This window comes from Dipodomys merriami, unplaced genomic scaffold (genome assembly GCF_024711535.1).
Source record: "Dipodomys merriami isolate MVZ:Mamm:240054 unplaced genomic scaffold, mDipMer1.0.p SCAF_247, whole genome shotgun sequence".
NCBI classification, from domain to species: Eukaryota; Metazoa; Chordata; class Mammalia; order Rodentia; family Heteromyidae; genus Dipodomys; species Dipodomys merriami.
In genome coordinates this window covers 1,079,359-1,091,134 of record NW_027203904.1, presented here as the reverse complement: position 1 = coordinate 1,091,134, position 11,776 = coordinate 1,079,359, and the positions used below count along the sequence as shown (strand labels likewise).

The window sequence follows — 11,776 nt, the reverse complement described above, 5'->3', positions numbered from 1 at the left end:
TAGCAAGATAGAATCACTTGTGTACCTATCTTGGTGTTCGTTTAGCTTAACATCATCTTATCTGGTCAAATGCACATAGCTTAAGACATTTTCTGATAATCCCGGACATATATTAGCTATTGAAAATAAGAGAAACCATGGGACCTATATTTCTTTGGAGTTGGCTTACTTCACTTAAAAATTTTTTTCCAAATCTTTCCATTTCCTAACAAATTGGGCAATGTCATTCTTTCTGATGGAGGCAGAGCATGCAATTGTATATATTTACCAGGTTTTCTTGATCCATTCATCTACTGAGGGGCATCTGGGTTGGTTCCATATCTTAGCTATGGTAAATAATGCTGCAATAACCATAGTTGTGCTGGTAGTTTTAGTATGGTCTTGTTTGTGATCCTTTGGGTAAATGAACAAAAGTGGGATTGCTGGGTCATAGGGGAGCTTTATGTGGAGTCGTTTGAGGAAACTCCATACTGCTTTCCAAAGTGGTTGAAGACTTTTACACTCCCACCAAGAATGCAGTAGGGTTCCCTGGTGGCCCCATCCCCTCCAGCATTTGTTGTTGTAAAAACATGGATTGCTTCACTAATTTTCAACTCGTCCTTGAGCAGGGGCCATGCTAATCTTCTCTGTATCATTCTGATGTTAGTGTATAGGCTGCCAGATTAAGCACAGAACATTTTTTATATAGAAGGTGTAATTTATTTTCTTAGTCAATTCCACAAAAAAGTAAGTTCAAAAGAATTGTCATGAAATTTTAGAATCATGCATTTCTTACATAAGCACACATTTTTGATGTTGGCATAATTTGTGGAGGGGAAGGGGAAAATGTTTAAATAGGGATACAGGTAGACCCATTGCAACAATGAATGGAACTTTACAACTTTGGTATCTCTAATACTGCCATACCTGCAGATTGTAACTTCATTGCTTCTTTTGAGGTAAGTATCACTATTCCTGGGTCTGCTTGGACTGTGGTTCTCCTAACACAAGCAAAACACATAGCACGCATCAAATGGTTAGAGTTTCTGAAACTTCCTTTTTTTTTTTTTTTTTTTTGGTCTGGGCTTGCCTGGAACTGCAATTCTCTAATCTCTGTTTTCTAAGTAGATAATATTAAAGGTTTGAGCCACTTTATCCAGTAAAAGTATACAATTTCAAGATATCTTGATATTGCCTATATTTGTGCTTAACATATATAGCTAACCTTAATTTTCTCCCTCTTTTGTTTAGTACTCTGTGTTGAAAACATTGACTTTCTTGATATACATGGCTTTGTTTTGGGTGGAATCCCATCACAATCCAAAAAATCTTCCAAAAAGTTTATGTCAAGAATCATGGAAAAGAAGGCTTCAGGTTGGAAAGAAAACACTGATCCTTAACTTATAATTGCAGTATATTTATAGTGTTAGTCAATACTTTCTGAAGTATGAGAAGAGAAGGAAGACAGAAATGTGAAAGATGTCAGGTCTCTGTGGAATTTCTGTAGTTGTCACTTCATGTTATATTCTTCCTTAAAACTTGCTTTATTAAAAGCCTCTGGGTGGATATTTGTTGGACTGATTGGTAACCTTACCCAAGAAATGAAGCTGATTTTAGAAGGTTGATGATTTGGTAAATAAAGGAATGATGAAAATGAGAACAGATATTGTCACAGAATGAGCCGACAAGGTTCATTGCTGAATAGCAAAACAAAGCAGTTTCAAGTCTGATGATGCACATTGGAACATATATAGATAGATACATATATGTATACATATACAAACATACGTGAAAAAGTATATATGCAGTAGAATACAGAGAAAGTTTGTGTGACAAGTATTAAACTATATCAAACTGGTTGCAGGAAAGGTCCAGTAAAATATCAATAGTTTAGCATAGATTTTGCATAGATTTCTAAAGGATGAAAATTCTTCCCTCATTTTATACTTTACAAATATCCTTAGTATATTTTAAGTTTTTTATATTGTAGTTGGAACATGTATATAATGCTGAGAATTGGAATTACATAAAGTATGCAACATGAATAGGTCAGCCAGAATAGGAAAGTTCATTAGATTCTTATTTCCAATTAACCACCAGGAGAAAAGAGTTCCAGTTCAGATTTTAGGTAGAGCACTGGCCTTGAACACAAAACGACCAGTCAGGCCATGAGTTTAAGCCTTAAGATCTACAGAAACAAAAACACAAAATATAACTTGGAGTTAGATATTTTATAATGAAGCATTTTTATATACTCTACATTGTTAGAAAGACTAGATTTCTGTGTTAGCTTTATAACCTACCATAATAAATGATATTGTCCATTTATTAAACAGAAAGGCTTACTTCAAACTTATAAGTTTGAAGGTTTCAGTGTATGTTCAGTCGGTTTTATTGTTTTGGTGGCCTGTGACAAGACAATGTCAAGGTGAGGAGTATGACAAAAAGAAATGTTTTTGACCTAGAATGATTAAAAGAGAAAAGAAAGAAGATGAGAGTGCATGTTCTCATAGGTTTTATTCTGAAGAACTTAATCTCCAGAAGAACTATTCAGGTATTCTCCACAGTCTGGGAGGAAATGGAAAGTCATTTTTCTTCAACACATAGGTCTTTCTGGGGCATTGTAAATTCAAATGGCAACATCTTCACCAATGATAATGACTTGTCCAGGGGTGGAAGCAACTAGATATTGCTATAAATTCCAATCAGATCCTTTTTCTTCTCATACCATGAAAGCCTGCCACAATTCCCAATCAAATCCCATCAAAGATTCAAACATTAATGCTGTCCCAAAAGTTCTGTATGCAAACCCAGGTACATTCACTTCATTTAAGATGGCAATAGTATATGAAAATTTTAAGTCTTCCATAGAAAAAAATTCATATTAAGTGAAGTAAGCCGGTACCAAAGAAACTTAGGTCCCATGGTTTCCCTTATTTGCAATAACTACTATATGTCTGAGTCAAGCAGAAAAGGTCAGATAAGTTGATTTTAGGGAAGTGAACCCTAATATATGTATTCAAATTTTTTTTTCTTTCAGGTGATTGTTTCTACACATTTATAAGATTATTTCTTTGTTGCTTTGTATGTCCCTCCCCCATGGCATAACCCTGCTTTCACTGTATTTGAGGTTGGTATAATTTGTGGAAGGGAAGGAAAAAAACAAATCGTTTAAATAGGGGTACAGTTGGATCCTTTGGAACAATGAGATGTACAAGTCGTTATATGGAAAAACGAACTTTACAACTTTGGTGGGGGCGGGGAGGAGGATTGCGTGGAGAGGGAGGGGGTGGAAGGATGGGAAGGGAAGGGATGGGAAGGGGAAACCAAGGAGGAGACTACAATGCTTGATAAGAAATGCATTCATGGGCTAGGAAGGTGGCTCAGTGGTAGAGCGCTTGCCTTGCATGCTCAAGGCCCTGGGTTCGATTCGTCAGCACCACATAAGCAAAAAGAAAAAAGCCAGAAGTGGTGCTGTGGCTCAAGTGGTAGAGCACTAGCCTTGAGCTGAAGAGCTGAGGGACAGCGCCCAGGCCCCAAGACCAGACCCCCCCCCAAAAAAAAAAGAAAGAAAAAGAAAAAAAAGAAATGTACTCATTATCTTGCCCATGTAATTGTAACCCCTCACAGCGTTTTCACTATAAAAAAAAAGAAAATTTTAAGTCTTCCAATTACGTTGTCACCAAGGAAACAATTACAATATTTCCTTAAAAAATATCTAGATTGTAGAACACTTTAATCAGAAAATTGAAGGAGTATCCATTATAGGATTTAATTTAAATATTTAGTCACTGAAATGGATATTCTATATCCACAACTTAGAGCCCTTTCAAAATACATAATTACAAACCTCATCCATTACCATCTTCCGTGAAGACAGTCCTTGCTGAAAACAAACCAAATGTGGTAAACCAATTAAAATGTACGCCATTGTCAAATGCTGTTGTTTTAAAGCATGGAAGTGACAGCACAATTAATGCCAGTGAACAGCTGGTTCTAAGGAGTTTGGAAAGTGATTACTTTGTACTCTAGGTGGAAAAATCCACAGATGTTTCCGATTGTGCTTCGTTTTGGCATTTGTAAGATATATTTTGGAAAGCACAATGAATGAAAGCATGTTGTTTTATAAAGATTTGCTGGCTGACAAACTAGGGAAAGAAAACTTATTGAAATGTTTCAAATGAGAAGACAGACAATAAAGTGTGTAAAATGTGGTATGCAGCTTTAAATACAGACTGAAGCAAACCAAAGAATGGGAAAAAAATTTTCCTTAAATGCTTTCTGGGTATATTGTGCTATACACTATAATGATGAAATGATCATTTCTTTGGAAAAGTCATGAAAAAACACTGTCACCTGTTGAATTTCTTTATAAAGTGAATCTTAAATGACAAGAATGAAGAAATTTAAATATGTTAATAAAACATTATCAAGTATTACTTTAATTTTTGATTAAAAGTTAAATCAAACTGACAGACTATTAGTCCATTAAGATTAATGTTTCCTGTCATATGTTATTTTCTTTTTGTTCCTCTTTTATGGGTGGTGATTTTTTTTTCAGAAAGTCAACCTAGTCTTAACCATTATCCACAAAATTTATGCTGTCATAGAATCAGAAAGTTTTTTTTATTAAATTAAGACAATAGTAGGCTCATTTTATGCCAAACCAAAATATAAACACCAAAAACATTTTTCACTAAAAAAACACTCAAAAAATCATGAGGTTTTGGGGGAAGATGGAGGAGGAGAAGCTGGAGGGTAAACAAGCTCTTACATAGAAAGCAGTTTAAATGTTCCAGTCACACCAAGTGTGCCATCACAGTACAGAGAGTTTGGCCAAAGATGGAAAATCCAGGCAAGATGACAGATCTGAGCACTTGCCAGTAGCCACAGCTGAGGTGGCAGTAGGTACAGCGCCAGTGGCTATAGCCACCATACCTACAGAGAGGGTCCATGACAAAGGCCCCAGACGTGGCTGGTGAGCAGATTCTACTCAACACCAGCAAGAACTGACAAGGAGCAGATATCTTCATCCTGCAGATCACAGACCAGAGATGACCCAGGAACCAACACTCTTACATGAGTAGAATCCTGACATCCTTACTCCTTCTCAGGGATCAGAGGAGGGAAGGCCGCCCCTCCCCCACTACCAGAGATCTCCATCTATGTTACTGACCTCCCCAGGGCTGAGCAGCTAGCTCCAATTCAGGCCTTGGAAGAAAACAAAAGAGTCATTTAGTAGGTCACAGGAAGTAGACATGACCTGTCAGGCTCAGCTCCACACAGGGGAATGTCACCCCACCAAGCCAGTGGAGCCTCTGTGGAGTGATGTCCTTCACATGGTAAATAGAGCCAGAGGCTGCCCCTCCCTACAACAGCCTAGACAAACAATTGAAACTAAGTAAAAAAAAAAAACCCTGAGAATGGGTTCCATGAGTGTTTCAGGAGTTGCCCCTCAGGGAAAAGCTACCATTTTCTGAAAGGCCCCAACCCTACCTCATCATGGCATTTACACAGTGGAGGAAACTGCCATCTTCCTCTTTGGTGATATTCAAAGCATATCTCCCTCCCACTGAATAGCCTGGGAAGAGGATCACAAAATCCTGGGTAAAGCAGAGCATTTTTCTGCCTGCACAAAAAAAAACTGACTTAAGAAACCAGTCAAGCAAAATGAAAACTAAACACCACAAGCACACCAGAGACTCCACCAAGAGACAGGTTATAGACACAGGAGAGATACAGGGTCTTATCATCCCCCCAAAAAAAATCCCCAAATAAAAGAACTCTTCTTTTTAACCTTTTTTTCAATTTTTAAAAGTGTTTGATGTTAATTTTTTCTCATAATTTTTATTTTTGATGTGTGTGTGTGGGTTTAATCTCTTTTGACCTTTTGGTCCTTTTTTATTGTTTTCATTTCTTTCTCTCTCTCTTTCTTTTTGTTTGACATAATTGCTGTTCTGCTCATCCCCAGATACATACCAGTGGTCAATTATTAGACCTTATCCCCCATTGTGTACATACTTAATCCTGAAATTTATTACTCGATTCAAAAAATCTTAGGCTTAATTTCTTTAATGGCAGTATTATCTCTTTATACCAGTATAATTTTCAATTAACTAATTTTAATTTTCTTTTATTTTTTAGTTTTTCATGTTTCCTTTCTATCCCTCCTCTCCTCTCAACCTATCCTTTTCTTCTCTCCATATCATTTCTTTAAAGTTACATAATTTTTAAGTGTTTCACTTCTTAGATTTAAATTTTTGTTTATCCATTTTTTCTTTATTTTTAAAAAAATCTCTCTCCAATCATTCTGTACAATGCATTTCCCTCTCAGAGATTAGGACTTGGTTAAATTCACTCTTTTTTTTCCACCAGATTTCTTTTTATTTTTTAATTTTTTGGGGGGGGGATCCAGTCGTGGGACCTGAACTCTGGGCCTGGGAGCTGTCCCTCAGCTCTTCAGCTCAAGGCTAGCACTCTACCACTTGAGCCACAGCGCTACTTCCAGCTTTTTTCTTTTTGCTTATGTGGTGCTGAGGAATCAAACCCAGGGCCTCAGGCATGCAAGGCAAGCACTCTACCACTGAGCCACCTTCCCAGCCCAAATTCACTCTTCTTTTACCTCTCCACATCCCTCTAATCCTATTTTTCTCCACAATTCTCCCTAAACCTAATAATTTCTGGTGTGTCAAATCCTTTTTGCTTTTATTACCCTATTAGTCCATGGTTGTTTGATGATGAATAGATTGTATCTGATGTACTAGATTGTATCTGCAGCCATTTTGACTGTGCAACTACAGGACTCCGGTTGATGCTTGCCTTAAAATAGTGGTCTAGCACAAAATTGGTTTACTTTCATACCAAATGGGCAGAACAAGCCAGAAAACACAAAAAAATGGCAAGTCTGGGTATATGAATTCCCACTCATGATAATCAGGTGACAGAATATTAATGAATAATCCAGAAGAGAGTACCCAAAAAGCTCTACAAGCTTTACTGGTATACATGGTGAATGAATAGATTGAAAGGTTGCAAAAGACTCAGTGTGAGCGAGATAGAGAGCGAGAGGGGGCAAACCAAAGATTAATACAGGAATCTTGTGAGCATGAGGAAGCTACTCAAAGATTAATACAGGAATTGCGTGAGCAGGTTAAAAACAGTCAAAGAGAAATACAGAAATTGCATGAGAAGGCTGAGATCAGTCAAAGAGAAAGACAGGAATTGCATGATTGTGAGGAAGCTGTTCAAAGAGTAATACAGGATTTGCGAGAGAAGGATGAGAATAGAGCAAGATCAATAAAGGCATTCATGGAATCCATGAGCAGACAGCTGAATGAATTAAGGGAGACCACAAAGGGAATGCTCAATGGAGCCCAAGAAAAGTAATGGGAGTCCAAGGAAACCATAATGAATCAACTAAGTGATTTGAGAAGAAACACTGACCACCAAATTAAGGAAGTAAAGTTCATACAAGACCTAAAACAAAGCTGCAACAAAGAATTTGAAGCCAGCAAAGCCAAACAATTAGAAGGAAAAGAAATAAAAAACAAAGTAGAAAGTCTTGACAGTTGGTTAGACCATGTAGAAGATCGGATCTCGGGAACTGAAGACAGCTTAGATATTATAGAGAAAGAATGTATAACTATCCAAGAAAAATCCAAGAAATATGATATATCTATTTAACATTTGGAAAGCACCATCAGAAGGCCTAATCTGAGGGTAATGGGTGTAGAGGAGCACCTAGAGACAGAAGTTAACGGTTTAGGAAATTTATTTCACAGAATCATAGCAGAGAATTTCCCAAACATGCAAAAAGAAAGGCCTATTCAGATACAAGCTTTTAGAACCACCAAACCAGACTGACAAAAGATACTTAAACATGTCCTACACATAGAAAAACAACAAGAGCACAATAAAGGCCAAGAAACAGGATCCAAGGGAATTAAATTAGAACTCAACACTGAAAGCCACCAAAGAAAGTCCTGTAACACTTGGAGGCTGAACAATACACAGTTGAATCACCAGTGGGTCATGGAAGAGATTAGAAAGGAAATGCAAATGCTCATGATAGTCCACAAAAATGAACACATAAATTACCAGCACCTCTGGGACACAGGAAATGCAGTACTCAGAGGCAATTTTATACCTCTGAGTTCCTACATCAACAAATTAGAGAGATCTGAAACCAACAATTAATGAGATATCTGAACCTCATTGAAAAAGAGCAACAAAATAAACCCCAATCCAGTAGATTGAAAGAAATAATTAAAATTAAATCAGAATTAAACGAATTAGAATCCAAAAAAAAAAAATAGAAAGAATCATCAAAACAAAGAGTTGGTTCTTCAAAAAAATTAACAAAAATTGACAGACGTTTAGCAAATCTTATCAGAAAAAGAAGAGCACACACAGAAATAAACAAACTCAGAGATGAGAATGGAAACATCACCACAGAAACAACCAAAAATCCAGAACATTATAAGGGAATACTTCTCAAATCTTTATGCTAATAAGTTTGAGAACCTGGTAGAAATGGACCTTTTCCTAGCAAATATTGACATGCCAAAACTAAACCAAGATGAGTTAAATCGAATTAACAGGCCCATATCATGCATTGAGATAGAAGCAGCAATAAGAGAACTCCGATCTAAGGACCAATGGATTACAGTGGAATTCTACAAGGCCTTCAAAGCAGAGCTCACACCAATACCCTCCAACTCTTTAATGAAATTGAAAGAGAAAGTGCACATGGAACTCATTCTATGAAGACATCCTAACCCTCATCCTAAAACCAGGCAGGGACTCATCAAAGAAAGAGAATTAGAGACTCATTTCTTTGATGAACATTGATGCAAAACTTCTCAACAAAATTTTGGCCAATCGACTTCAAGAATTCATCCAAAGAATCATACACCACGATCAAACAGGATTCATTTCAGGGATGCAAAGCTGATTCAATATATGCAAATCAATTAATATAATAATTAATACAATAATTAATATAATATATTAATATATATTATATAAGGCCCAAATAAATATAGGTCCCATGGTTTCCCTTATCTACAATAACTAGTATATTTTTTAATCAAGCAGGAATGGTCAGATAAGTTGATATTAGGCGAAAGATAAGAACTCAAATGTTTTTTTTTTCTCTTGATATTGTTTCTAGCATATTTCTAAGATGATTTCTTTGTATGTCCCTCCCCCATGGTATAACCTTTGTTTTCACTGTGTTTGATGTTGGTATAATTTGTGGAGGAGAAGGGAAAAACAAATTCTTTAAATAGGGATACAGGTGGACCCATTGCAACAACACGTTATGTTGGAAAACAAAATTTACAACTTTGGCACATGGGTTGGTTTGGGGGTGGGGAGTTGGGAAGAGATGGTAAGGGGAAACAAAGGAGGGGCAACAATGCTTGATAAAAAATGTAATCATTTCCTTGCTCATGTAATTGTAACCCCTCTGTACGTATTTTCACAATAAAAAAATCATGAAATTTAAAGTAAAAATCCATGTCAATTTTTTGTTGTTGTTGTTGGTCGTGCAGCTTGAATTCTGGGCCTGGGCAATGTCTCTCAGCTCTTCAGCTCATTGATACCACTGTACCACTTGAGCCACAGTGCCCTTTCTACTTTTCAAGTGGGTTATTGGAGATAAGAGTCTCACAGACTTTTCTGCCCAGGCTGGCTTTGAACCACTATCCTCAATCTGAGACTCCTGAGTAGCTAGGATTACAGGCATGAGCCACCAAAGCCCAGATCCAAGTCAATTTGTAAAAAGCAAGCTTATTGAAACTTCTGGCTTTTTCCAATAAACAATCTTACTTTTTAGTATTAGTTTATAACTATGAGTTATTTTTAGATGTAACCGTGAACTTTTTAATAGAATCAAACATAATTTTTACTATTACTCAGTATCTCACAAAATCCACTGTAATTAGCTTTCCCCAAAGTAAATTATTACAGGAAGTGGAGCTGTAGCTCAAGTGGTAGAGCGCTCGCTTTGAGCTGAAGGGCTGAGGGACAGCGCCCAGGCCCAGAGTTCAAGCCCCACGACCGACAAAAAAAAAAAAAAAAAAAAAGTAAATTATTACATACTCCATTACTCACTATTATTACACTCTATATTACATATAGTGTGAAGTGAAAATAGTTTGGATCATTTCATATAAATTATTAGATGGTATTTTAGCATTATAAATTCACATCTGTGATTTTAAAAGAAGGAAAGAAGATTTTAGAGTTAAAATCAAATGTAAATGTGTTGTGTGTCCTAATTAAAGCAAAATTTATGAGTCCATACAGACAAATTTATTTTCTTTCCACTAAAGGCTTTGAAGTAATACTATTGGAAATAGTGAGGCAAGAGGAGGAAGAATTCAAATCATGTCAAAGAATGTGTCTGTTATTCTGCTACCCCCTCCATTAAGAAGACCTACCCGGTCCAGATATCACAAAACTTCAAGTATCTCTCTTAGAAATCTATTTGGAAAAGTTCTAAATCACTGATTATTTATGTATTTTCTGTTAAATGAAACAAAATATAGACACAAAACAACTGAAATAAAATGCACACATATGTTGAAGTCACCACAGGTGGAAAAACAACCAACAAAGTAGAACTCCCCCAGGAACAAAAACTTGTTGTGCCTGTTTGTTTTTAAGCACAAAAACCTGAAATACATGTTACCCTTGAGTAGATCCATAAAGATAACTGTGTCTCAGAAATATGGTTGTGTTAATTTGTAATTAAATTCATCTAGATGAATGTAATATAGCAAATCACGTGAATGGATCAAATTGTTTAAAACAAATGTGACTGTATGTGGAGTGAGAGCTGCACATATTAAAAGAATAAAATAACAAAAATCATGACATACTTAAAAAATTCAGAAATGCAACAAATAAGACCAATGGTATCCATATTGAGACCTAAATCCTACTGATTTAACAAGAACAAAATATGCAAATAATAGAATCTGAGCAGGGTACCTGAGTGTACATAATTGTAAACTACTCCAAATTGTAGAAGACTGAATGTAGGTTATCTAAAGGAAAACATCAACCCATGATATAAATGACATTGAAAATTTCATGAAAAGATAGAAGTAGTTTCTAGAAAATACTATTTTAATAAGTGGTGATCAAAATCTTTCTAGTACTGACAAAATTGCATACCTATTTAGTTAGATCCAAAAAAGACTCAAGTTACGCAAGCTGATTTGAAACTTTGGCAAAGTAGCAGGATACAACTATATTGTTATTATGGATGTTGACTCCGGCATGGAATTAATTTCCTCTTTGATCTGACAAATGAATATATGAAAGAACAAAACTTCAGCTAAATATCAAGACCTAACTAAACATAGAACCAGAAAAGTGATCATGCAAGCCGTATTGCAACTGGGATAAAAGGAATATCAGTCATACTGATTCTGTATTTATTGTAAATGCTGATTTTTTCATAAATTATTTCCTTTAGCTTGCATTTTTAAAACATTGGTAACTAATTTTGGATTCCTCCTTCAATTTAGTTCTGAGTATAATGTATCACTTCAGTTCCTAACCCATATCCCCAGCACTCACACACACACACAAACACACATACACACAGGAGCTTCACGATGCACCTGCTTGGTGTGTGGAGGGGATGGAGGAGAGTCTCCTCCAGTGGTGGGGCTGAGGGGAGATTCAATCTCCTGGGCCGGTACTGGGGGTGAGGGGTAGTGCTGAGCTGAGGTAAGGCTGCAATTGCCATGATCTGGAAGCCTTAGGACCTAGTCAGGGCTGC

General features: G+C 36.4%; 1 non-coding gene across 1 annotated transcript; it reads right to left on the bottom strand.

Annotated features, from left to right (window-relative positions):
* Positions 1 to 563: 563 nt before the first annotated feature.
* Positions 564 to 670, bottom strand: LOC138836048 (U6 spliceosomal RNA). The gene has a single exon (XR_011374884.1). It is a non-coding gene; the product is annotated as a U6 spliceosomal RNA (small nuclear RNA).
* Positions 671 to 11,776: the final 11,106 nt, after the last annotated feature.